General features: G+C 46.9%; 1 long non-coding RNA gene across 1 annotated transcript; it reads left to right on the top strand.

Moving 5' to 3' along the window:
- The first annotated feature begins 1,498 nt into the window (after positions 1-1,498).
- On the top strand, positions 1,499-24,406 carry LOC135328971 (uncharacterized). The gene is made up of 3 exons (XR_010390101.1): positions 1,499-1,752; positions 21,952-22,130; positions 24,303-24,406. It is a non-coding gene; the product is annotated as an uncharacterized LOC135328971 (long non-coding RNA).
- The last annotated feature ends 271 nt before the right edge of the window (positions 24,407-24,677 follow it).

Here is a 24,677-nt window from a genome sequence, read left to right as displayed (position 1 = left end):
GTACGGCCCTTTGGCAGGCCCGCACAGGCACCACGAAGGCTGGAGTCTGGCCTGATGGTCAGCTGTTGCAGGTGATACGTGCAGGAGAAAAGGAACCAGACCTGTCATCCAGATTTTTGGAAGACCGGAAGAACAGAATAGTATTTGTAAACTTAGTACGTTTGTTACACACTGAGTATTTTGAATAGAGAGCTGCTGAGAGACAAATGACCTGACCACAGAACTGGGTGGATTATTTTTACCTTATCAATTTCATTTGCTCCAAAGTGCAGGTTTGGAGCAGTCAAAGCTAACTTAATTTGGATAAAATTTGATAAATGGTTTTGGCTAAGAGGGTTGTAACATTTCACATGATATCTATGTAGCTATACCTATATCAAAATAAGGTACTTTGCACTTTCTAAGGCGTTTCATTTTGGGGCGTTTATAATGTATAGTTGGGCACTTTTTCTTCAGTGATGCTTCAAGCTTACAAAGTCAAATTTGTGATTTGACATAATTTTTTCAATTCTATCTGTAAAAAAAAAAGATGGACAGAATGTTTTGAAAGAGAAGTTTCCTTTACTTTTTTAAGCTGTGGTGATTTTTTGAAAGGGTTAAATAACCATAAACATTTTTTCATCAAGAGGACTCCAAGACTGTCTACTCCAGTTTATTGTAAAATTGAATTTTTTAATATTTCTGCTCAGTCACTGAACCAAAAACTCCATTGTTTACACAGCTCTGCTTGTAAGAAAAGCCAAGGAAATTGCTGCCTAGAAGTGGGATTTGCACCCACGTTGCCTGCTTGCCAGGGGAAAGCCCTAATTACCACACTCCAGGGTACTCCGGGGTGTCTGGCTCTCCCTATTTTGCTGGTATGTCATACCTTCCCTAGACTTGCTTGAATATTATGAGAAGGAAGGGGAGGCTGCTCCCACTTTTCTCTCTGTTGGAGCCCCTGATTCAAATCCTTGCCTCTACTGAAAATAATCTTTTTAAAAATATATATATTTTTTGCACAACACAGTTTGAATTGATACCACAATTCTGTTTTATGCAGCAACATTTGTCAGAGTGAAGCAGCACTTTTGGCTCCTTTCTGAACTCCTCTGCCTCTTTCGTGACACTGGCAGGCTTGGAAGTGCCTGCTGCTTATGGCAGGTGAAAGCCATGGATGCAGAGGGACTCGGAGGCAAATTGCATTGCAATCTGCCATCCGCCTGGGGAACCAGAAGGGTGATGGTGCTCTGCCAGCGTGTCCTCCGCACGCGCTGCTTAAGGGCAGAGTGGGAGCTGGACTCTCCCAAGGACTGATGCTGAGCTTTAGCGTGTTTCAAAAATCAGCTTTCTAAGCAAATGAGAGCCCATCCTGGAGGCAGCCCCAGCTACGCAGCAGGGGACCGGGCAGCAGGAGACCATCACCTGGCAGTCGGCAGGTTGAGGCAACGCTGGAGAAAACCACTTGGCACCGGGCAGGTGGACCAGACAGCAGGAGTGCGGCACCATTTGCTCTGCGACTTGGCATTAATGAGACACCTATTGGAATTCTGCACGCTCCTTAAAGACCTTCTGTGCGGAAAATCGTTACGTTTACCTTAATCCTTTGCAAGTGGAAAACCAAACTGGAATCTTCCCCTCTGTACTGATTTTTGGGCTTCCTACGGAGCTTTTGGAGCTGTGCAAGTCATGCTACTTTCAGGACAGAGGTGCTGAGAGGTAGAGAGCTACTGCAAGTGATACGCGAACGGGAGAGTCGCGTGCACGAAGGGGGTAAGGTTCATCTTACGGGGCTGTTATTTGACTTGACAGTCAGGGTTGGGTTTTTCCAAGTGGTTTCCCCTCTGTGTGTGCACGCTTTTAAAAGCACTGTCACTGCACATGCAGGAGAGAGCTAACGTGCCATGGATGGGAGCACGCGACGGAGACCGCCTCTTAGAAATTTGGCCCCGAGTACTAGGGTTGTGTTTTCAAAGAACTTAAATATCTAACATGCTGAGCTCCTCGCAGAAGGCTGGATGTAGGATTACCAGTGGATGGGGTAGACTCTAAGCCATCCAGCCTGTGTTTAAAACGCTTTTTCTTAGATCACCTGGAAAGTCTGTGATCCCTCAGCGGAGGTTGCATGCATCTGCGGAAGAGGGCTCCCTGTGAGGGTAGTACCAGCCCCGTGGGCTCTTGGTTCGAGGTGCAGCTGGGCAGTGGGGAGGAAGGGTGCCTTTAGCACTTCGTAATGCGACCGCGCGTGGGGGCCTCGTTGTTTCCTTCCCAAGGAGACTTCCACTTCCTCTGTGGTTGGAAGCACCCTGTTGCACTCCTGGCCTGGCACTTTCCCTACGCTACCATTTGCGAGAGCAGAGAGCTCGCTGATCTATAGCCCCCGCTGGCTCCAGCTTGAAATTCTGGCCCAGCGGCTGGGGAGTCCGACCGGGGCTCCTGGCGCCCGTCCCCGGGGCGCCCGTCCCCGGCTGCTGAGAACGAGGAGCTCCCTGCCGACTTAGGTGGAGCTCTGCTGATTCGTGGTGACGTGGGATACGGGATATGGGATATGGGATACGGGATACGGCCCTGCAGCCTCCGCCCCTGCGCCTCTCCCTGACCTGTACAGAGGGGGCAGGGAAGGAGTGAGAGAGAAAACAGAAGAACTGTTCTTTTGTTGGGGGCTGGGGATGCCCTGCTGCTTTCTGTAGCTGGGAGCAAGCAGAGCATCCTCTGCAGTGCCAGCGCCGAGAGGCAGCAGCAGAAGTGTATAGCTTGTGCCTAGCATGGTAGGGGGAGGGGAAAATGTCTTTTGAAGTGTAATAACACCTAGGTTTTATAATCCTGCCCAGCTCAGGCTTGACAATTCTTCCGATAGCCCAAATACTATAAATTTAGTCAAAGATAACAGAACAGATGGGAAAAACATATGGTTTGTAGGTAGTGTGTGGTGGTTGATATCTGTGGTACATTAGGGGAATTTATTTTATTTTCCCTCTTTCCCTGTGTAACTTTTTGATACTTTCTTGAGTTCTCTCTGTCTTTAGGTGAGCTTAGGGCTTTGCAAATGTCTGGTAGCTTGGCTTCGTTCAACCAAATCATCTGTGGCTTTATAAATCTCCTTTACTGTTAGAGAGTTTACTGCTTATATCCATCATCTTCAAGCTCCTGTTTGAGTCGGTCGGAGCTGGATCAGACCCATAAAGAGCCCTATCGCTTATTCCATCTGTCCCATTAATATCTATGGAGAGCTTGAATGGACAAAGCGTCGCAGACTGAGATTTCCCTTTCCACGGCTGCTTTACCAGCCGTCACCACGTGAATGAGGTGCCGGGAGAGCGACCCGCGGGAGCGTGCCAGAGGCGCTGCGAGCGTGCCTGCCCGGACAGGCCGGCGGGAGACGAGCACGGGCTCTTGCCGGCAGGCCAGCCTTCCCGCCCCGCTCGGCGCCGCTCCCGCGTGCCCGCCGGAGGGAAGGGCGGACAGGAGGGCCCCTCCAGCGGCGCTCGGGGCCGCTGCCCTCCCGCACTGCTGCCTTTCGGTCCGGTTGTGAGAGAGCCTGTCAGTGCTGCAAGGGGCTGCGGGAAGAGCACCAGAGTATTAACCCCCTGGTTTGCCTGCCGGTCTCCTCCCCACCAGATTCGTGTGTTAGGCCAGAGCTAGATATAATGGTCAGGCTTTTATACCGTGTTCCCAGCCAGGCAAAGCGGGGAGGGTTCAAAGTACAATTAAGCAAATACTTGAAGGGTTTGTGTATAGGAAAGCTGAGAAGAGGTACATAAGAAAACAAGACACAGAGCATAGACTTACAGTGAAAGAGAAGAGACTCTAGGCAAAAGTACAGGAAGAAATAACATGCCCATAACTAAGATGCTCGAAAATCATCTCCCCCCCACCCCCACCCCCATTTTCCTTGGAAAAGGCATTTGACAGCTGGGCTTTCAATGTGGCCGTAGTTTGAAGGGAAGCAGTGAGTCTTTGCCACAGTAAATAGGGACAGGATAAAGTCTGGCTTTTGAAAAAGGACAAGGTCAGACTTGAACCACACTCTGTCTTTGCTCTGATAATTTTCTGTCCCCAAACCCCACCTGAGTGCTGTGAGACCAGAGTTAGGCTGCTGACTTGCTGGGTCTCCACACTGTGTCTTGAACATATCCTCCCAGGGGAGCGACCCAGAGCTCCTGAGGATGTGTGCGGCTTTGCTTGCTATCCACCGATGGGCCCTAGTCCATTGCCCGCAGACTTGCCTTCCCGTACGCCCGGCAGCCGTACGTGTCTGCGCTCCTCGCGTTCGGTACCAGAATTATATGCAGTAATGCTTCTCGAGGTGCTGCTGACCTAATGAGCCCTGCTTTGGTGAATTTGTCTGAAAACTGTTTCTAGGCTTTTGATCTTAGTTTGAGCCGGGGCTCTCTTCTGTATTATTTCAGAGTCTTCAAATCAGCCTGGTGGTGCATGAGCTGTCACTAGAAATGTGGAGTACGTGAGCACCCTGATGAAGTGAATGCTGCAAATACTTTCTGTTTTGTAAATGCTGTAAATATGTTGTTCTGTGGAATACATGGCATAAAGTGCAGGGCACAAAGCTTATCCTGATGAGAAAGCCAAATGTGCCATGGGGGACCAGCTGCAGGAAGAAGTGGGGAGTTTGGACTGATTCAGCTGACACAGGTTTGGGCTGACATTCATGCTGCTGAGAGCAGGAGATACCAGATAGCTATATTTTTGCCTAAACAGTGGAAAATCAAGCTGAAGATTATTTCTTTAGCTGCATCTGGAAAGATGCTCCGCAAATTGATAGAAGCCGAGGATGTGTTCCTGCAAACCATTTTGCCTTCCCGTGATAAGTGTGAGCTTGATCTGATCCAGTGTGAGCTTGATCTGATCCAGACAACTACTGGGCTCCTGTTGATAAGGATGGGTTTCAGATTTGGCTTGTGGGATTCACTGGGACAAACTCACTGATGTGGATTTATGGGGGTGTAAAAGCTTTCAGGGGCAGCAGTCAAGTTCTGGCCGGCAGAAGGTCGCTGTGAGTTGCCACTGAACGCATGGCTCAAAGGCTAGGGGGAACTGCAGGAGAAGGATTTTCTTGGCCACACAATTTGGGATTGCCAGAATTTTAAGACTTTTAGAATGTGCACATGCTGATCAATGAAGATCCTTAACTCTGGCATCTCCCCCTTGAGGCCAGACTTTAAAATTACAAAACTGTGAGGATCAAAAGAAAGTGTTCAAAACAGCACGAAAGACCCAAAGCCGTGGTTCCTAGCAGAAGGGCTTGTGAAAGCTCCTCTGTGCCGCATGAGCCGGGTAACCTGTAGGCTGCATTGGCCTGGGTAGCCAAGGAAATGAGGGAGTTGAGTTGTGGGTGAAGGGGATTTTTCACTAGTGCCTATTGATACCAGCGCAAGCAAAGCCGAAATGAGATCCAGGACTTGGAAACGAGCCTGATTTTTTTGGCGGAGGGTGTATGTTGTGCTGTGTTGCTTGTTCCATCTCTGAAGGCACATGGAGAGATGCTGGACTTGTGGAGGGTTCACTGTAGCTGGGGAGCTCTGCGAACTTGGCTTTTCGTTTGACTGGAGAGTGCTTCTGCTTTGATGTGCAACCTTTGTGAAATCATAGCTTGCTTATGAAGTGACACCTCGCACCTAGTGTGCGTTCTTAGGAAGAGAATGTTCTGCGGGTCAAAAGTTTAAAAAAAGTGGCTGTTGAATTTCTGATGGTATTTTATGTATATGTTCCACCTTAGAAATGTTTCTCTTGGAAGGATGCAGAGACACAGAAATATTCACTTGGTCTTTAAGTGAGGTGTGTTTTTTCAGCTGTAATTGTATCTTTTATTCTTAAACTTACACTTATAATTAAAAGGATATGACAAGGCTGTGCATTCCTAAACTCTGACCCAGCTAATGCGATTGGTTGTGCTTGATGTCCTTTCTCCATTTTTGTCTATCTTATCCAAGCTCCTAACTCTCCTGTAGCCAAAATTATTTGTTTGCTACTAATAGCTTTTCCACCCACTTGCCACACCTAATTAGTGGTTCAGCAATGCAGTATTTTAAAATAACCCAGAACCTGATTCTGCTTTGGCTTGCACTGACTGTGGCTGTAGCTCCAACAGAGAGAAGGGAATCAGTCTCAATCTATAAACATTATTCCTCTGAAATATTTGGCAGCCACTTTTTCTAACCTTATTGCAGAGATCTCCTTTGCAGGACCATGCAGAATGTCTTTTACATCTGATAGGGCCCTTAAGGAATCTTTGGATCCCTCGCTTTCAGTAAATGCCCCTCGCTGAAAATTTTGTAGACAGCCTTATTGGCAAGGGAACGGGATGGATCAGACCAGCGGCCTTTAAAGACCTTTGTCTGGAATCGCTGTTGCATGGTATCGGCTGAAGGAGGGTAGCTGCTCGCGCTGGAGTAAGCAGGTAGCAATTGCCATCCTTTCGACCAGAATATTGCCCCTTGGCTTTGTTGTGGATGAATGATAACACCAATGGTAATAAGAACTGTAAAGAAAGAGCCTGTAGATATTGGCTTCGTAGAGGGCTGTGGATCCCAGAGCTCTCGATCCTGCAAGCTATTTTATTCATGAAGGTACCCAGGATGGCAGCCGTCGCTGCTGTCCCTGATGTGCCTCGACCGGGTCCAAGCCCTCCTTGAAACCCTTCGTTCCGCCGGCCACCTCGCAGAGCTGAGGACTCGTAGGCCAGTTTGCTCATCCCCTCCACTGGACGTGGTGACTGTGATTAGCTATTTTAAGGGGCTCCATTGTAACAAAAATAGGAACTAGTGAATGGAAGGAAAAATGTTGACTTTCAATTCCATAGCACTTATAATCTGTTCAAGACCAAACATGTCATTTATTACTGAAGAGTTGTGTTTGTGCTGTTCTTTGTATTGTTGCAAAGACAGTCTAATTATGTTTCTGTTTGGATTCATTTATTTGCTTGTAAATTGGCCTCTCTTTTGCCTGCCCTTTAAAAAAGGGAAAGGCCAGGAGAGGCAGCTAGCAGAGTGAGGCAGTCTCCATCCCCGGGGAGGGAGCACCCTGGCCTGCCCCACGCTCCCCGCCGGCGCCCTGCCTGCGGCTGTGTTTGCTCTGCAGTAACAGGAGCACGTGCCCGGCCCAAGGTGAGGACATGCCTTGCTTGTGGACAGACTTGTTTGGATCCGTTTTGCCCCAAGGTATTTTTTTCTCCTGATATTTCCCTGTTCTCATAAATTCATCCCTAGGCTTGAATTTAGCCAAGGGAAGGGGGAAAGGGCACCTGAGGAAGGGAGGAGAAAGGAGAAGCTTGCAGAGGTGTGGAAGATGAGGCTGACGGTGGGCACGGGTAGCCCCAGGGGAAGTGGAAATGGGGTGCACGAAGCAAATTGTGCAGGTAGGCCTTCATCCGCCCACCCAGTGCTGTGTTTATAGCACTTAAATTGGTGTTTGGAGAGGGTTCCCTGGTCTAGTTGGGGCACAGGGTAAACCCAGAGAGCCCATGCTGTGTTCTCATAGTCCCTGTGCTGTGCCTGGATTTGTGTAAAAAAAGTGAATTCAAACAGAGTGTTTCTGTTACCCTAAGGAAGATGAAGGCATAATAAATAGGTCAGTAAAATATCTCTTGAGGAGGAAGTAAAACAGGCAATTTGTGTATGTACATGCCAACGCCCAAAGTGCTCTCGTAAAACAGAAGCAGCAGCTCTTCTCCCCGTCCCTTCCTGGCGTAAATGTGGCAGGGGGTGATATCTGCGCCTGGCTTCCCCACGGACATGGAGCAGCAGTAGGGTTAAAGCAAAAAAAAACCCAATATGCATGAAAACAAAGAGGCAGCGGGAGTTTGGCATCTGATTTGAGAAAAGAGGAAGCATGAGTAAATATTTGAGGGGAACTACCATTTAGCCTTTTCTTTCAGGGGCTCCAGTCGTTCAGCTTTGCTCAGGCTCAGAGGATGGGGCCCGGTGTTTGTCATTAGGACTACGTACACGCAGTTCTGTGGATTTTGTACTTTTACGGCTGCTCTTTGATAATGTAAGAGAAAAATTAATCCTTTATGGTCCCTGATTATCAGGTTACAGTTTATTAGAGATATAAATGCTAGCAATTTAAATGACTCTGTATTAAGTTGTCCTTGAAAAAATATAATTTGTAACTAAAAGGACAGTGCAAGGAACTCTTTATGAAACAATAATATGACATTAGTTGGGCAGAGTATTGTACAGCTAGAAATTTTAAGCCATTGAGTGTTTTTGGGCAAAGTTTACATGCAGTGATTATCTCTCTTTTTTATGGACCAAAATATTTTATTGCTAGCTATTATGAACTCCACAATCTCTAGGCAGAGATTATAATGGACTAAATGCAGGTCGCTATCAATAATCCTAGTCAATATTTCAGTTCTATTAGCTTACTACACTGATAGCATTCATTGTGGGTCGAATGACAATTAAAAGTATACTACGGTAATAATTGCATGAGGTATATATTTACGAAGAATAATTTTACAGGAATGTGTATCATGCTGATTTCTGAAAATATTACTCCTCTTCATGTTACAATTTGCTGCAGCCATTTCACTGTGCAAATGACTGTAAAGCAAAAAGGTTAAGGGAGGATGCTCGTATGAAGCTCTGTTGAATGCCGGCTGTAGTGGCTTGTCTGCACTTGATTGTCTTCCAGATCTCTGGAATTGGGCTCCACCTGCGCCAAAGAAGTGTGTAGTCTAGTGGTTCCCATCCTTCCTGAAGCCAAGCCTCATGTTCCAACACTGGCAGTGTCCCATGCTTCCTTGGATCCAGCTCCAACTGGATCAGGGCTTGGAGTCCCGATTTGCCGCTCGCACATGTATGCACGCACCTGCTTTTTGATGTGAAGTGTTAGCAAGTACAGTTTGGCACGTTGATGCAAAATCTGTCAGACCAGGTTGCCCACCTGAAGTCGGTTTCTTGCATGTAGGGCAACCACATTTCTGCTGCGATTTCTGTGGCTCTGGAAATCCTGTTGCAATTTAGACGGAGAGGTTGTGCTGGTCTCCAGCTATTTCTTTCTCTTCAGACCAGTAACTGGACTGATTTGTGAGCTGCCTCCTTTCTTGAGCACATCAGACTAGCCTAGGGCTTCTGTGCCTGGGGCTTCCTTCACTGGGGAACAGGGAAAGCACAAAGAAGGTTTTCCGCACCCTTAGATGCTCTAATGCACTTGGGAATCCGCTTGTTCTCGCTCAGATGTAGCAAACCTTTCTCAGACAAAACTTGGGAGCAATCCATTTCTTTGTTTTTCACTGAAGCTCTTCAGAGCAGTTTCCGATCTGGTGCTCTGAACGTGTGCTTATTTCCCATGGCTTTACAGTGAGACGTATGCAGATGCTTCACGTTCTCTTGAACGGGGATGTTGTCCACAACCAAGGCCCAGTTCTGGTGCTTATTACAATTTTTTCAAGAATTTCAGTAGGACCCAGTTTTGTTTCTCTTCCTGTAAATTATGCCATTTGTCAGATGTGGTACGTTCAGTGTCTAGGAAATCTTTCATGCCTGGTTATTAAAGGTGGTTGTGAGTCAGATGGGCAAAAATTAAAAAAGGTCTCTAACACAGCTTGGAAAATCAGTCATTTAATTTAAAATAGTCTTTGGTAAGTAGGACTATTCGGTAGAAAGTGTCTGCTGGAAATTTTCCATTCGCAGGTTTTTTACAATGGTAAGTTGCAGTTTCTGCCAAATGAAAAAAATGTTGACTTTGCCGAAGTTCTATAAATTTATCATTAGAAATATCTAAATGTTTCAGATCAGCGTGACCGTAATCTGTACGTCTTAGTTTGTTGAACCAAACTGGAACTGTTATTTTTGGCCTGGCTCATCCTAAACCTGGCTGAGTGACCAGAGGGAGCAGGTGTCAGTCGGGTGCTTCGTACCCCTCCTGTGCGCGTGTCAACGGCACGGCTCTGCGGCCGGCCCTGCCTCCCACGACGCCGTTCCCCAGCCGTGAGCCCTGCCGTCATGGCCGAGCTGTCCCGCCACGCCGCGGGAACGCCCGGGGCCGCGGGCTCGGGGAGGTGCAGCGCGGTTTAGGAAGCTGGCCCGTACGGGGGACAGAGGCGGCGCGCACCCGGCCTCTGCCTCTGGTAGCAGCTAGGGCACCAGCAGGGCAGGGCCAGAAAGGCATGAAGTGAAGGGCAGCTTTTGGGGAATGTGGAGTGCCTCCTTTCAGGAAAATTACTGAGGCAAAATATGTTGGTGTGTGTGACTCCAGCTTTTTCAGTTGTCTGTGTTCCATGAGTACGTCCAACGTTGCATCCCGACTCCTGACAGAGCAAGGGTAAAGATAGCAGTGTTTCTGGTGGCTTTCCAGTTCTCCTGCCTTTTCTCTCTGTATATGTTTGATATCAGGTATGTTTACATGGTATATTGCAGGCAGAGATAAGGCAAAAAGGAAAAAAAAAGCCTCAGGACTGCATTAACGAGGCACCAAGCGTGAGCTAATAAAACTAGTTTCTCCACAGGGATTGCGAGCTTGTCTTGCGCTGTGCTAGTGCGCTCCTGCGGCTGCTCCCGGCGAGCAAAGGCGGAGCAGAGCGCTCCGGTGCCGCTGCTGCAGGGCGGCAGAAAGGTGCCAGCGCGGAGACCTGCTGCTCTGGGCTCACTGGCGCCTGCTCCCCGGCCCGTGTCGGCACTGCGGGTCGTGTCCCGTCAGGGGCAGCTGAGCACGGTTTGCGCCGGCCCTCCTTCGCTCCCTGGCAGCCGCGGAGGTAGTGAGCGGGCTGCTCTCCCGCGCCAGCCTGGCCTGCGGCGCCTGCTGTCTTGCACAGCGAGAGGGGCAGCGCTCACCTTTTCCGTTAACACGTAGAAGTCCTTGGGACAGCTTCCGATGTACAGTTTGCTTTACTTAATGGCATACTCCTTCCTCTTTGAACCCACAGACTTGGGGTTGTGCTCTTACCGTTCTCCTCAGACACGTGCTGCTCAAGGCCTCTGTCCCTCGAGCCCTGCGTGGGGAGGAACGTGCAGCTTCGCGCTGCTGCAGCATCAGGTGCTACTTCGAAGGCTCTTACTCTGGAAGGCAAGGTCGAACTCCGGTTTCTGGGGAGTGCTGACTGGGAAACTGTGATGTGTAGCTGGGCTTTTAGTGGGATAGTGCAAGTAGAAGTTTAAGGTGAAGTCCTTCCCACTTTTACTGTGATGTCCAAGGGAGTATGGAAGATACTGCTGAGCAAATCATGGATATGTGGATTTTCTTCACACTTACTTTATTGAGACTGCTTTGCTTTGCCAGACTCTGCCTTGAGTTGGAACTGTGCTGCAACAAGGCAAATTAGGTTGTATTTGCTTTAGCCCAAAAGAGCGCGCACAGCGCTGGAGCTGTCCAAACCCACATCAAAGGTGAATGTACCCTCCCTTGCTCCAGACGAGTCTGTCAAAAAGGATAAGCATTTGCTGCTGTACGGAAAGATACTTAACCTGCTTGCTAATGTAGCAAATTACTTCAGCCCCTCCTGGCCTGGAAAAGACACTTGAACAGTAAACCTGCGTAGTCCAGGCAAAAGGCAGAGCACATTCAGATGGAAAACAGCTCCACAGAGAATAGCACAGCACAGAGATGTGAGAAAGACAATAAATGTTCTAGAGTAATTTATTTGATGGCGGTGCCTTAAAATCTGCAATAAAAGGGGATCCTCTCAAAAGAGAACTCTCTCTTCTGCATATTCTACCTGGAATAGGAGCGAACCTTGGAGGACTTCCACGTGCTCCACAAAGCAGGAAAAGGGGAACTTGTTTTGTTAAATCTGTCCCAGTGAATTACTGTCAGGCTGAGAACCGGACTTTGCTCGGTTTGTACAGTTAGCCTCAGGCTCCTGTAAATTACTTTGATCTACAAGGATCCCTGAGGATCTCTTAACTTGCGAGTTAGGCTCTTTAGCCTGTTCCATGAAATGGGAAATCGTGTCTTACTGACAGGGATCTCACAGCCAAGTTCCCTTTCCTCCACTCCTCCTTATAGCAAGAAGGCTGTTTGGAGACTCGTAATCATAGGACGTGGTCCTTTTCTGAAAAGCAGCTTTCCAACAGGGTAAATAGAATTAATGATGCACTGTAAATGCCATAGATGAAACCACATCAGCTATTTAAATTAAAAATTTATATTATTACTTTATAAATATCTGTTTTCTTTCTAAAATCACCATCCCAGTTGATGGCTATGGCATTTCCTGCGAATGATGACCAGCTGGGGTTAATAGCCATTCTTTGTACCAGAGGTTATCATCTCTCAGCAGGATTTTTTTTTTCCCCTAGGAAATTTCCTGTCTCTAGGTCTGTATTGCTTAAATGATACTACTGCCTTAAATGTCAACTGGCATACAGGGATGCTCTTTTGGCTTACTCAGTTTTCTCTGAGCGCAGGGTGGGAAATTTTTTGTCAGTTTTGTTTCTCATGGAAAATGTGCTTTTCACAACATAGATTCGCTTTTGTGTGAGGAATACTGACTTTGGGGATTTTTGGTTTAAAGAAGATTTTTCTTTTTAGTTTAATGCTTAGAGCAGAAAACATCGACAGAGGATACATTTATTTTCTCTGTGGGAACTCCTCCCAGTTTTGCAACAGGAAAATATTATGTTGTAAAACTGGGTGGAAGAGGGAGATAAGTAAATCCCGAAGTTTCCTGCACAGAAGTCGTCATTTTTTCTGCAGAATGAGATGAACCATTTATTTTCTTTTTGGTTTCGCTGGACCATTTTTCCTGGTGGAACTGAAACATTTTGCTTTGGGAGAACATAACCTTCTCTCTGGTGCCTCTGGGACTTCAGGTCACCATGTCACGTGTGTCTGAGGCCTGTGTCCTTCGCTGGGGCTGTCCTGCCTGCACCCACCGCTTCTGCCACAAGTGACCTTCCTCCGCTGGTGATGTGTTACGGTGTGTTGTGGGAAACTCGGATGAAACAAGTCAGAAAATGAGATTCTTTGGCTCCTGGAGCAGCTCGCAGCTTGAACTGCTTTATAATGAAACATTTTCGCATTTTGGAATGGAGCCATTTCAATGCCATTTATTCCAGAAGTATTTTCTATAGGCCAACTTGCAAAATAAAGATGATTTCTATATGCCAATGTAGCAAAATAAATGTATAATACTGGCATTTTGCACAGGACAGAAACTGTGTTTTTCAGCTATTAAGTGAAGTGCCTAGGTTTAGGTGATGGAGTATATGTGATTTGGCTTCACAATTCCACTGCTTTGGATTTACGGTACTATAAATCTAGACTAACTTCATGTAAATCCATGGTAGTGTAACTATATTTATTTTCCTTCATGGAGTTGTCTAGATTTACACCAGTGCAAATGAGAACAGTATTTGGCCCTTTAATATCTATCTCCAGATAATAAAAGTCATATGAGAGTTTCACTAAATATTTGGCAAACCTACTAAAACAAGCCCAACGAACTACACAGGACGTAGATCAATTTCCTCCACCAGCATCTGGGTTCAGCATTATAATTAGCAGCAGATCTTCTTGTGATATGCCAAACAAAGATGTTTATGTCAAAAAGCTATTTCTTTGGGGAAAAAAAAGGGGGGGGGCTTAAATTAATCGAATACCATGAAATCAGTCCACATTGCTAGCCTTGCTGATAAGCGGTTACTGCCAGAGGTGTTTACAGATGGCAGCTAGCAAAATTTTCAGTTACATTACTCAGTTCAGTTCATGATCTCATTAGGCATCTCTCTACATTTGGTGTGGGGGAGAGAGGGTTAAAATCTGTCTCTTCACTTTCTTACCTCTCCTAGTAGTTCTCTTCCCACTTGAAACTTCTCTTTTGATCCCTTGACATGTGAATCGCACTCATTCACTTGGACTCTCTTAGGATTTGGCTTTAAGTCAACTCTGCACGTTGAGTGCACCTCATGCTAGTGACAAGCGGGGCTCAGAAAAGTTGGCGTGGGAGCTTCCTCAAACAACAGCCAGAGTATTCACATCCAAAGCCCACTGAAGTCACTGCATCTCCTGAACTGCCAAAGCTGGGCTGTATATGTTAGGAGGACAAAGCTCCTGTTGGTATTTTGGAACATGGAGAATCCAGTTGTTGCCAGGAACCTGGGGAGGGAAAAATATGAATTATTCAGATCTCCAAAAATGTTTGAGTTGAGTTCAGCTGCTAGAAATGGAGACGGATCTGTGTGTGGGCTTCATAAAGGAAACTCAGATCTTGCTGAGATCTAGGCAATTGATCTGTAACAAAAATAGACCTGGAAAGAGTTAATGTGGAGTAATTCTGTGAATTTCTGGAAAGACCGAATGAAATCACCATCCAGAATGATCAAGAGTAGTCAGAAGACAGATTTGGCAGCTGTTCTAGATTGTTTTACCACAAAATGACCTTGGGTCTATAGCTTTGTGAAATGTCACTCTATCATTTGAACCTTCAGTCTGTGTGCTAGAGGGCTGTGTCTCTGTCGATGGCAAAGGATGCTTTCAGTCATTTATAGCCTAGAGATATCAGACATCATAAAAAGTTCAATATACCAGTGTGATGATAGTATAGCTGTTGTCTGCACTGCAAACTTCCCAGCTAGCGTTCCAGGATTCTTTGTCAAGCAGTAATTAGAATGATGCATTTTAAATCTTCTGAAATGGTGCCAGGAAGGGAATTGCTTTCCATTTTGAACAGCGTTAGTGGTACAGCTGGAAATGCTGCCTAATGAAAATACTTTTAAGCATCTCTTGGTCTGCGTTTGGTCCCAACCTGCCCAAGGAACGCAGGCAATTTCTTGTGTTCCCCTTGCTGGGCTGCAGAAGAATTACTTAACAAGCTGTCAATGCTGATTACACGTATGGAAGTGTCCAGGTTGTGATGCCACAGAACCCTACTGCAAAGAGCTGAAAACGGTATCCAGTGTTCAGGGGAATTTGTAACCTTGCGTGGTCCTCGGGGTGGAGCACCTTCCTCTGTGGCTGCTGTGACCTCCCTGCAAACCCTCATGGATGGGCTGGAGCCCCAGTTTTGGATTCTAGATTAGAGGACAGCCAGACTGACCAGGATGTTTCTCACCAGGATTTTAGTTCACCCCAGTAAAAGATGAGTGTAATTTTAGATCTCTGATTTCTGAATATCAGGGCAGAGATATGACCATGAGATTGCTAGGCTTGTCTGGATTCAAACTATGGCAGGATAGGGATGAATATCTAGTACTAAAATTTGGTCTAAAATTTAGAAAGGTAGATTTCAAAACAACATTTACTGACCTTTTCCTGTTTAGTAGTCATTTATGATCAAAATCACCGTGTCTACAATGAAAGAAAACCTAATATTTCATTTGTTTATGTCTTCAATTCAGGAACGAAGGCTCTAGGTCAGATCATGTGTTAAGTTACAAAAAATCTGACTATAGCTAGATTATCTGCTGCTCAGAGTTCAGAATAGAATTCAATTAATCCTGGGATTTAGAGAAAGTTGCTGGATGAACAGGTGCCTACATAGCCTCTTTCCTGCCACAAACGCGAAAGAAAAACTCTTGGATAAAGCAGAATAGAAATAAATTTGTCCATTTAAAATATTCAGATGTTATCTTTTGATCACGCTGGCATTTTTCAGACTGCAAGTCAAGTAAGTGTGCAGTAAACATGTATTTGTTTGTGGCTGCATTTTCCACTAGACTGTATTTCAAGGCTGCCATACCTAGATACCCAGAGTCCTGCAGCCTGAAGGCTAGACTGCTGGGGAAGAGAAGTGCAGAAAAGAGGAAGAAGATGGCAGGGAAATGGCGTGTCCTTGTTGTGTGAGAAGCTGCCACTTCTAATGGCACGTGCCTTGGGCGTCTGCCTATAACGTCTAGGTCGTAGGTGCACTGAGAACCTCCTCTTGGGTTAGCAGCCCATTTGGGCAGCCAAAGCTATACCAGCCATGTATCATGGTGCCCCCAAGTAGGTTCAGGACTGGGGGGATGTGGTATCCCACTGGGGACCTGTAGTCACCACGGGCTGCGCAGGTTGGCCTGGAGCCAGCTGGAATCCTAGGAGAATACAGGAATTATGGAAGTTTGCTTCTGCCGCCCAGCCCAGGCTGCTCTGTACCTGGTTGTTCAAGTAGGGCACAACATTTTGGGAGCCATGAAAGAGTCTGGAACAGCCCTGCCCATAGCATGTCATGCTGCTAATCTCTGAGTTTCCAATACCTGCTTTATGAGGCGAGATTATAAACTGTCCTGAGGGTAGGCTGGAAGAAGCTACTGCATACGCCTTCCCAGATGTAGCAACCCAGTTGGTCACTCTGGATCCTGCTTCAGGCCTGGAGAAGACAAGGGATTGTGGCCAAGACAGGAAGCAGAGCGCTCTGGGTCTCAGTCTGGGGAAGGCCGTCTGGCAGCAGATGGCCTTTGTGAAGCGCAGGGGAGGGAGAGGCGGAGAAGTGGAAGGGGCAGGGAAGAGGAGTAGGTCAGGGAAAGTGTGAACAGCAGCAGAATACCTGAAAGCATGTATTCTGCTGCTGTAGTCAACAGCACTTTTGCTTCTGGGTCCCAACCTGTGTTCTCAAGCCGTAGCAGGACCTTGGCAGCTTGAAGAGGGCACCACAACTGTTGCAAGGCTCTGCTGGGCGAGAGGGAGGAAGCGGCCACAGTCACAGAGTTCGCACACTGGGCACAACCTGCGTGGGCTGAGAGGCCCTGGCGTTGCCCAGCAGCACGTGCGGTTAGAGCAGGGCTGCTGGAGGCTTGGGAAGAGAGTCCCGTGTGCTGGGTAGCTGCTGTCCTGTAAGCTTCCTGTGGCAGGGAGCGGATGAGTCTGGGGGGACCACAGCAGGATGCGTGGTGAAGAGGCTGCAACTGGTCCTCTGACTGACTGCAAGGTGGCCTTGTCCTGGGGTTTCTGCTGCCCCGCTCTGAGATCTGTCACAGCCCTCAGCATGCCCCATGTGACACTGCCGAGTGTCAGAGGCCAGCTTTACCTGCTTTGCGGTAAGGTGAGGGCAGCTCAGACGTGTCCCCTCAGGAGCCTGACTGACAAAGAACCGCCAGCAGCTCCGGCTGGTGTTGGCTCCTGCGCCCAGTGACAGAGCCTGTCTCTGCCTTTGCAAGGCAGAGGGAGAAGGTGAATCTTCCGCATTCTCCTGCTCTGCAGCGCAAGGTGAGCCACGGTTTGGCAGCTGGCATGCAACTTCATTCCTTCTGCTTTCTCTTCCTCTCACTTTCTCTCTGTGGTGCAAAAATAGTATCAATAACACATTTATATCCTGCAGGAAAGGTAACATGTGGACAATGTTGCAAAACTCCAGGTGGGAGCTGTGGCTGTTGTACAGAAATGACATATGTAAAAGTTACCAAATATACACAGAAGCTCTGAAGTAGAAAGGTGTGATTTCAGAGAAAATTATCTTGTGCTTCCTGAAACAAATGGGAAACCAGGTTGCCTAACCCTCATAGGGGCTTTTACTTATGGTTGGCCCTGAAAGTCCTGATGCAAGGTGAAGGACACCTTGCCTACGTGGGGCTCGCCTTAGTAGATCTGGATGTTGCTCTATAGCTAGGTGCAAGTGAGGATAAATGTTAGGTCTGGAGGTGGCACAGGAGAAAGGAGAGACTGTGGGAGCACAGACCTCTCTGGAGGCTTTCCATGCTCCCATTCCCTGGGATGGCCCTGAGCCATCTCCAGCCTCCAGGACTGCTTCTTCTGGTCCGAGAGCCACTGTCTGCCACGAGCGTGATTCAGCCCTGCTCACTACTGCCTGTGCTAGTCCCCGTAGACTCTTACCTTGAATATCCAGTGTACAGGCGTCGGAAGGTGGTCACGGCTGCGCAGACCTGATACATCTCTCATGAGATAATACGGAGCTTGGCTTCCCAGTGCCACCTTCCTGCAGAGTTCATGTGGCAGGCGGCTGAACGCTGCAAGTCCTACCCACAGGAAGCCTCATCTCCTTGTCCCCGGGTCTGAGCTCATGCCTCAGCAGTGCCTTGGTTTAGAGAAGTGAATTCAGGGATGTGCTTGGATCGGGGTGGAGGATGCTGAGGTGTAGAGAAGAGGGCAGCTTGTACCTCAATACAGTTATAAATAATCTGTGCACAGCATTACATATGGGAGTCAGTCACTTTGCAGACTGCTGTGAGTGACACTCCTTTGCTTTTGAGAGACTCAGCATCCATGGCCTGAAGCCTCCAAGAAATGTCATCTCCCTGGTTTCTGACAAGTCATTACTATGGGGGTTGGACAAACCTGAGTATGCCCAGCACTGTTATCTGCTGACTGACAGCAGCAGCATTTTGGAGCTGGGCTGATACGAAAATGCAAATGTTTGTGAAAAGCTTTTTTTTTTTTTTTTTTTTTTTTTTTTGTGGAAACAACTTAAATGCATAGAAAATCCTAAGCATTTTTGAAAACTGTTTTGAAAACAGAAATATTCTCGTTCAAGCCAGCATCCTGTGTAGTTCATGGGAACCATAACTAAGTTCCCATATTCCTCTGTGTGTAGGACTCGGTTGCTGGTCTACACCTTCCAAGATGCACCCCAGCCAGGGACTCCGGTGATGATGTAGCTCTTTTCTTCATAAGGCATGCTGAATCATGAAGGATGAAATCTGGGCAGCTAACCCATGGAGGGGGGTGGGATAGCCAGACCACAGGTCCCATGTGGCAGTGCTGCTCTGGTAGGAATGAAAAATTCTCCATCTCTGTCTCTTTTTTTATTTCCTCCTGGAGAAAATCCATTTCATTAAAGATCAAATTTTTTTCCAGAGGAGGGGAAAGTGGGCAATAAGGAAGAAACAAAATAATTATACAGATGCAGTTATAAGCAAGGCCAGATTCTCCATCTGTTGATTCATATTCTGCTAATGAGTGGCTGATAGTGTCCACCATCTGCATTTGACAGAGAAAGCCCCCGTTCCCATGTGCACTGCTCCATGGCACTGAAGTTCAGACCCATAGTGGGAACTGGTGACTTTTTACTTCAGCAGGAGCTGGGCCCAGCCCTGAACACATTCCAGTCTGCTGAATACTCTCCATGGGTTGTGATCTTTCCAGCACAGATTTTGTCTTCTTTCAGCTCATTCTGCATGTAGACACTGGAGAATGAGCTAGCTTCTTAAACAGAAACCAAAGCAAAGCACTTGACTTCAGAAGAATAGGAGACCCAAAAGGAAAAAAAAAAAGACACTTAGGTACTTGTTGAACAGATGCAGTGGGTTGTTATAGCAACTCGAGTTCTAAAAACAGGAGAGAATATCCACATGATGCCACATCTATTGAAGAATCCACACTCCAGATTTCAAAATTCAGATACTGAGGAAACACCTATCTCCTATTATTACCAAAAAAAAAAATCAATTCATGAGGCTTCCTCAGAAAAAGCCACATAAATTATCCTATGAAAGAGAACAGCTCTTTAAGACACTTTGAAAAGGCTTGTGGTATCATTTGTTTATGATATTTAAAGCAATATGTGTGCATGCATGCATGTATGTGTGTGTGTGATGTGGATTTCAACTTGCAAAGAGAACTTGAAAGCCTTCCAGCAAAAGCGTAAGCGCTCCGACAAGGACTTTGTGTAGGGAATAACTGGCAGCGGCAGATACCAAGGTGACAGTGAGCAGTTGTAACATCAAACCTGAAATGCTTATCTGTTTCCTGTACATCTATGAGAAATAATTACTCCTCAGATACTGACTCTTTCTGTCAGTGCAGGGGAAAAGCACCAGTTATTATTAAATCTAAAATAAAGCTTCATACAGCTATAATTGAAAGCTTTCATAGCAAAATATCATATTACATGTGAAAATGCTTAAATCAGACTCCAAGTTTAGGTAAAAGCATACTTGCTGGGGCCTAATGATGTTTACATTCAGCTGTAGACCGGATCAGGCCTCAAAATATTTGCACATGAGAGTGCTTGGTTTGGGATCTTGAGATCTGCTCCAATTTTATCTGAAAACCTGTGTGGGAGTGTAAGAGCCTGAGATGCTCTCCTGGAAAATGCAGGGGACTTGAAATTCCACATTTGGTTATCATTCCCTAATTTTATTTGGTGGCTTTTTTTGGTCAGACAATTTGCACAAGAAGAATTAATGCCTTGGGTGACCCATCCACCAGCAGGCTTCATACAGTGAAAGCAGAGCAAATTGCAGCTCCACACTGAGATCAAAGTCACTGCTTAAATACAGGCCGGATGCTGAGCCTGGGGTAAAGCACAGCACACGACTGCCCTGGACACTCGCGCTCCACAACTTGAACTGGCAGAATTTTTTCCAGTCGAAAGACCAACGCGGAGAAAGTTCTCTTTGATTTGTGGGGCAATTCAGTGATTTTAGGTTCTGTTTCCTTCTGATCGGAAACAAACATCAGCTCTCTGCAGGGAGCAGACTGCCGCCCCGTGCCAGGGAGCACGGCCGTGGGGCGCGCGTGGGCCCTCCTGCCCCTCAGCTGGCCAGAGGAGCTGGGCCTCAGCTCCAACCTGCAACAGCCTCTTCCCAGCCCAGCGGGGATAAGACATCCCAGGAGAGTTTTGAGGATGAATTAATCAAAGCGAAATGGATGAGGTGCTCAGATACGCCAGCGATGAAGCTCATACGTGAGCTTTGGAGGGCAACTCCCCGTTAGCTCCTCTGGGAGTCCCTGTAGGTCAGAGGTTTTGTCTATGCAGAGCTCCTTCGAGGAAAAGGCTGTGCTGAGTTCAAAGCTGTTGAGGGTGGAGAGGTTCCCCTCTAACGGCTCCGTTCACCTTTCCCCCTGCCCATGCTGCAACAGCATGTATTTGTTGCAGAGATAGTATGTGCGTAGGGAAATGGAGAAAAATCACTGCAGGGTGCTGCTGCGTTTGTAGAGAGGACTATAACGTCACAGGATCAGTGGTCTTCGTGATTCTTTTCCTCCAGTTCCCAATGTTTTTGGGTTTGCTTTGCTTTGCTTTTTGATGGATGCTAGGGTATATCCCTTTCCTTGAAAGAGCTGCTGTCCCCACTGCGCAGACTGCCCCAAGCACTATCGCCAGCTTGCTGGGTTGGTGCAGATGGTGCAGGAAGCTGGCACACACTTGTGGAAGGGTGCAGGCTTGTTACGCAGCTAGAGAAGGAGCCAGTGGCTCCTACAACAGGCCCAAAGTGACTTCTTAATGTCTTTGAACTTTTCTCTCTTGCCTTACTGTTTTCTCTAGGTATAATTTTCAGCAGAGGCTAGCTCAGGCCAGCTGTTTTTTCATAGCTGTTATCCAAAAATAGTGCATCTGGTCAGAATTTTTCTTCTTCCTCCCTTAATTCAAGTATGGTTGAAAGACATTGCCTAAACATACCTCCAGTAGTAATAATATTTAATGATACATCTTCAGACAGAAAAGAATATGGAAGCTATTAAGCCTAAAGGCAAATATTTTCTGAGAGTTATAAGTTTGAGAAAATTAAGTTATAGGTACAGTGCGAGTGGTTTTGCAATCTTCATAGCAGGTGTTAAAACCAAGCTGCTAAAATAATTACTTATTTATATTAAAAGTGTAACCTTGACTTTTTTAGAGCTATTCTGGAAGGAGGGTAGAGGAATATGTTTTCAGCTGTGAACAAATTAAGCAGGAGTTTCTGGAGATGGGATATGAAGGAGAGGTAATAGAGTCTGGTGCGGGAAGGTCTGGCTTTAAAATGATAATTAAAAAAAAAAAACAGAAAAATCAAATGAAGTGTTAATTTTTTATGATTTGCTGACGACCGCCCAACCACTAGTAGAGAGCAGTCTGCAGTATGGACCCAGCCACAGGTCTAGCATTGGTATGTTGGGGAACAGCTGTCAGCTTAAATTCTGAGAGATCTGAGACAAAATAGGCTTTAAGAGAGATTTCTCCCAGCAAACTGGGACTAGTGCTATGTAAGGCATGGGCTATGAGCTAACTCACAGCTTCTGTAAAGACTGTAAATGAAATGCTACCACGTAGCGTTTGCACTTGTATTCTATAATGAGGTTGTCAGAGAAGCTTTTCTTAATGGTCGTATCTGTCACGCTGGAATATAACCATGGGGTTGTTTTTCCTCCCTGCAGAGTTCAGTGTCACAGTTTCAACAGGAATAAAAGGAACAAGGCTCACGTTTACACAAAACCACCCCAGCCATCACTCCAGGCAGTATAAGAGAGGTGTCAGCAGCCAAAGGCGCGCCTGGAGGGACCGGGACAGGCAGAAGAGCTGCTGGCTAGGTGAGCTGTCCGGCCGTGCCTTTCAGGTGAGCTTGCCAGGTCTCAGCAGAACACTCCTTCTGGGGACTCTGGGTCCCAAGGGCCTGAGACAACAAAGTCCCGCTCCGCACGGGTCCCGGCTCTGCGTCAGGGAGGAAGCCGAGGCCTCGGGCTTGGGCCGGGGCAGAAGAGCCGCGTGGCAGCTGGAGCAGTGGCAGTGCCCTCGGCGGCACCAGAGGCCCTGTGGCCAAATGCAAACGCTCCAGCGGCAGGGAGTCAGAGCCCTGAGCAGGGCCGGGTGGAAGGGGAGCGCTGCCATCTCAGGAAACACTGCTGAGGCTGCATACGTTGGAACAAAATGGAGACAACTGAAAGATTCATTTCAGGAAAACAAAGGATCTACCCCAAATCAAACCAAAGGGCACTCACGCAGAGGCAAATCCCTGGTCTGTTTGGTGAGACCTAATATTTTCTTGAGGAATCATCTTTAGTTTCCTTCCCAAGATTTCTTTGAGACAGTCTCATTAGGGCTGAGGAATAGCTTGGGAAGGAGGGTTTGTCTGCTTTGTGACCAAAGAGGGCCAGACTCCCGTTTCACCGTCAGCAGGGAATTTAATTTTTGAGTTTCAAGTAGAAAATGGGATGGAGTCTTCGTTCACATGTTGGGTGGTGGAGTGGGAAAGGAATAAAAGACCAGATTTTGTCCTTGAGCTTACTAAAAACCCTTCTGAGCCTTCTTTGAAAATAATTCCTGGCACAGTCAGCTTTAAACCTAAGTTTGACTTTTTTTTCCTCTCCTAGTACCAAACATGATTAGAACATAGTATGGATTAATTGCTCTGCCAAATGTCATTCCTATAAATCAAATCTGTTTTCTGACATATGAGTGAGTGTCTGAATACTCCAAAGCCATTAAAAATATCTGCATAATTTTAAAACCTGCTAAATGTTGTTGTTTTCTCTCTCTCTCTCTCTCTCTTCATTCTTGGTACAGTATGGTATTTTACTCTGATGATGAGAAGTTGAATGGCAAGTTTCAGTCAAATGAATTTTTTTTGCAATCCAATCCTAAAATCTTGACAATGGCACTTACAGTGGAAATGCCACCAACTGTAAATTTACACAAGGACAAAACTTGGCATTCCTAATCAGCTCTTCTTAAGGCAAAACTTTTGGGATCTCTGCCCACAAACTCTCTGCAGGAATTGGTGTTATCCCGCTACTGAAGTACTCGTGTGTTAGATGTGTTAGTGCCCCAGGTGTATAACAGCATAGAGGACAGTCTGCAGAGCTCATCCTCCTAGTTTGTACTGTATTCCCTGTGCAATATAGCAGAGGTAATTGCCTGTGGTAATAGCAACCACCCCACCATCTGATTAGCTGTATCATGCGGCTGGAGCTGGTGAAAGATTACCCAGCACAACATCTTATTTCATCGGTAAAGGCTGATTCAACAGATCTGAAACAGTTTGTGGGACTTCATCGCTTCTGCCAGGTTTTGATAGGAACCAGTTACACTGGTAGACAGATCCGTTCCCGACACCTTGCATAAGTGCCCTCCTCTTGAGACCCCCGCACTTTTTGGTTAGGTGCTGGGGAACGAGGTTTGCAAGTGGCTCTTTCTCCTGCCTCTGTCCATGGCCTCTGGCAGTCACTTTAGCTTGCCCGGGGACACCATCGCCCCAGACTCACTGACAGGTTGTGTAACAAGCTGAAAAATACATTTGGGATCTCTTAAAATTAAACATTTTTTGTAGCTTTTTTTTTTTTTTATATTTCCCCTCCCATGGTGAAAAAAATCTTCCAGCAGTTCTGATCCTGATTTAGATGAGTTTTTTTATAATCTTTTACCAGAGGAAATTCATATTTGTCTTTTGCTGCTCCAGTGCCTGGACAGAAAGACAAGCTCAGCAGCATGCTGCAGAGGTTGCTACATCTGGCCTCAGCCTGGCCCATAACCAGTGGGCACCCATGGGGGGGGCACCTAGCTTGGATGGGTTTGAGAGCAAGGCCCAGAGGACACGGTGAGTGAGTGCACTGAGGAATCTGACGCCTCTTCGAGTTGTGCCCTTGTGCCATAAAGGCAGATAAGCAGGTCCCAAACCATCTCAGGAAGGGAACGATCTGCCCAAGAAAAAAGATACATTTCTTCTCGCAGCGGGAGCTGACCGTGCCTGAGATAGGCTCTCCACACTCACCCTGCGCTGTTCTACTTCCAGGCCAACGCTGTCTGCTTCGTGCTGCCGGCACGGCTGCGGGGAGCTGGGGAAGCTGCGGCCCCCATGGAGCGGGGCAGTCCTCCTCAGCGTGCACCCGGAGGTGAGCCTGACTCCACAAGTCCGTAGTACTGGGTGGCCTGCTAACTATCCTAGATGGCCCACGGAGGACTTTTTCATTTTGGGACCCCTGTGGTTCAGTTAAAGCTCAGATAATTCAGTCCAAAACATTTTCCATGCCCACTGTTCTAGGATTTTGTTGCATTTCGGCTATTTGCCCCTTTTTAGTTAATCTCTTTCAAAGGTCTATCTTTAAAGGAAAATGCTGTTTCAAAACTAAAAGCTGAAAACTTTTGACATTCGCAGTAATTTTTTCCC

The sequence above is a fragment of the Dromaius novaehollandiae genome, chromosome 7 (genome assembly GCF_036370855.1).
Source record: "Dromaius novaehollandiae isolate bDroNov1 chromosome 7, bDroNov1.hap1, whole genome shotgun sequence".
Taxonomy (NCBI): domain Eukaryota; kingdom Metazoa; phylum Chordata; class Aves; order Casuariiformes; family Dromaiidae; genus Dromaius; species Dromaius novaehollandiae.
This window is presented reverse-complemented; position numbering and strand designations above follow the sequence as displayed.